We start from the raw sequence: 3,286 nt of genomic DNA on the forward strand, positions 1-3,286 counted from the left end.
TTTATAATTATAAAATTAAAACGTCCTATAGTCCCACTACCAAAGTAATCCCTACCTAATATCAATGGTTAGCACTGTTAATGTTGTATTTCCTTCCAGCCTTGTTTTATTAGTGGAAGGAGACTTTCAGTCTTTTTTGTTTTTGTTTTCGAGACGGAGTCTTGCTCTGTCTCCCAGGCTGGCGTGCAGCGGTGCAATCTCGGCTCACTGCAACCTCCGCCTCCCTGGTTCACGCCATTTTCCTGTCTCAGCGTCCAGAGTAGCTGGGACTACAGGCGCCTGCCACCACGCTCGGCTAATTTTTTTTTTTTTTTTTTGTATTTTTAGTAGAGACGGGGTTTCACCGTATTAGCCAGGATGGTCTTGATATCCTGACCTTGTGATCTGCCCACCTCGGCCTCCCAAAGTGCTGGGATTACAGGCGTGAGCCACCGCGCCCATCCTCAGTCTTTTTTCTAATATATGTATTTTGAATGTTGCTGGCATATCTCATGTCTTTTTTAATGCCGTGATTTTTTCACTTAATCACTTACAATTCTGTACCGTTTTATCTCGTTGAGGAATTTATGCTGTTTATGATATTTCTCTCTTGAATCAGTGTTGCATATTCCCTTTGTATATCTAGGCATTTTTGCAGTTATTTTTTTCCTAAAGGAACTTTTCTGGTAACATGATTTTTAGAAGCTACATTGTATACAAAAGAAGGAAAATGAATGCTCCTACCCATTGTACTCCTACCTTCCCCAGTGATGTCTGTTGTTGTATGTTTCTGGATTAGAAAAATTCATAGGCTCATTTTATCCTTTTTTTGTGGGCTTTTTTCCTCACTTAATTATATTTCTTGGGAATCCTCCTATATCCATATGTAATCAGCTCATTTATTTTCAGTGCCTTTCCTCCTCCAAGGCTTGTCTCCCTTTATTCATCTCCAAACATCAGCCCCTCTTCTCTGTTTCTTTCTTTCCAACTGGTCTCTTGTATGCTTTCCTCACCCTAATGTTTCTGTCTTTTCCTCTGTTTCTCCAGGATTTATTATCTTTATTTTTTCTAGGTAACTTTGATGTCATTCTGGTCTTCTGTATGTTCTTTCTCAGAATTTTCTTTATGATCAAAACTTACCCAACGTGTTTTTCTGAAATGTTAATCCTATTTAAAAGGAATATATTGTGGCTTTCTCCCTTCTCTGTCACCCTTGTTTAATTTCCATTTTCTCATTTATTTTGCTCTTGCAGTAGTAACAAGAATGATGCCCACTGCTGTTGTAATTCTTCAAACTAAAGTATGTGACATATTCATTGCTTTAGTTTCTTTCTTAACATACATACAGCCTCCAATGGATCTGTGACTACAATTAACTGGTTAACTAGATTCAGGTATATCTCCTAGAAGCAATATATTTTGGCAGTTTTAGATAACTGGCTATTTTGTCCCATTGTCCGAAGTGTTGCCATGTTCTCCCTGCCATTTTTCAATATTTGAAAATTGCTGTTATCAACTGTAAGTGTAATAATTTTCTTTTCACTTGGTAATGGTGGACTAAAAGACAAGATTTCTTGCATTTCAGTGTGTCCTGTAGCATTGAGAAGCAAGTTCTAGCCTGGTGACCAGGAAAATAAAACAGAGAATCAACCTTTGGTTTGGACACATTATGGTTTATTGACCCTTCTAATTAGATTTATTATTATTGCAGTGGACTCCTACATAATTTCCTGATGTTCATCTTTTGTGTTCCTTCCAGTACTGTCCAGTCTAACATACTTTCATGAGGGAGCTTGATATAAGACAGTTACATCCCAAAGGAGCCCATTCCCTGTGTCTTTCCAGGTTGAGAGACTTCTACATTTAATTTTTATGTATGCCTAACATGCCCCTCTCTAAGTAACTTAAGAACTATTTAGTTTTCCTTACTTAAAAGCAGTTTGAAGTGTAGTTCTGTATTTCTGACTTTTTGCTCAGGATTGTATCTCGCCCCCCAACTTCTTGGTAGGCTCAGTTCTCAGGCTGCTAAGAAGCACTTACGTGATAGGTGCTGTGCTAAATACTCTACAGGGATGATCTCATTTAATACAGACACAACCTTTAGAGGCTGTTTTTGTTATCAGAGGAGAAAATAGAAATGAATAACTTGTCCAAAACCATACAGCTAGCAAATGATCTGGTATTCTGACCTCACACTCTATGCTCTTAATTATTACAAAATACTACACCTATAATAACTACCATTCATGGAGTGTTTGCCATGGATTAGGCACTTCATGTGCTGCTTTTAGGTTCATTATCTTATTTAATTCTTCCAACAGCTGTGAAAGGAAAAACTGGTTCAAACAGGTGAGGTAAATGACTTGTTCACTGATTCCTCAGGTTTCATATCTGTAAAGAGATGAATAGTGTCAAATGTTTTTTTACCTTGACACAGAACAGAATAAATTGTAGGATTTGTCCCAGCATGCAAATACACCAGAAACCAAATTTCGTGAAACACTTACCCTTAATGTACTCCAGTACTTTCTCTTCTATATAGTTACAAAATAAATGCCAGTCATGAACCGCTAAATTGGTTTTATCACTTCCTACTGGGTTATAACCTGTAGTTTCAACCATTCCTTTGGAGGCTAAAGGTGACTAAGGTTCGTCCAGCTTCAGTATTCTGTTGTCTATAATTAAGCCAATCACAATCCTAGGTATAATCTAACCTTTTGGCTGATGCATAAATTTTTGTAATATTACTAGCGAATGGATCTCTAATACCTGTTTTAAACATCTCCAGTTTTCAATATTTAGCATGGTATAGTCCATCTGGAAAATACGGATTGAGATATGTATATATTCATGTTGTAAGTAGAAAATGTGTTGGGTGAGACATGAGTGATCTATCTGTGTATATATAAACATCTTGGTGCTAAAGGTCTTTTTACAAAATTTGCCAATTGGGTGCAGGCAAGACTTGCCAAAGATGAGGGATTAGTGAATTTAGTGGATTTAGGGGGAGGCAGATGTCTAAGTAAAACAAATAAAACACTTAAATTGGAGGTATAAATTAAGTTTTTTGAATTTTGATATATCTGAAAATTCTTCAGAGATGAATTTGTAATGCATGTCTAATGTTTTAAATATTAATTTTCTTTAGTCTATAACTCCCTCAGTTGTTGGATCTACTAGACATTCAGTATGTGCCACCTTTGAAAATAATACTCTGGGCCAGGCGCGGTGGCTCAAGCCTGTAATCCCAGCACTTTGGGAGGCCGAGACGGGCGGATCACGAGGTCAGGAGATCGAGACCATCCTG

The 3,286-nt window shown here is 37.4% G+C and overlaps 1 protein-coding gene across 1 annotated transcript in view; it reads left to right on the plus strand.

Moving 5' to 3' along the window:
• TAX1BP1 (Tax1 binding protein 1) overlaps positions 1–3,286 on the plus strand; it is an 89,214-nt gene that overhangs the window by 15,590 nt on the left and 70,338 nt on the right. The window lies entirely within an intron of this gene.

This window comes from Rhinopithecus bieti, unplaced genomic scaffold (assembly GCF_001698545.2).
Source record: "Rhinopithecus bieti isolate Rb0 unplaced genomic scaffold, ASM169854v2 scaffold_13014, whole genome shotgun sequence".
Classification (NCBI taxonomy): Eukaryota; Metazoa; Chordata; class Mammalia; order Primates; family Cercopithecidae; genus Rhinopithecus; species Rhinopithecus bieti.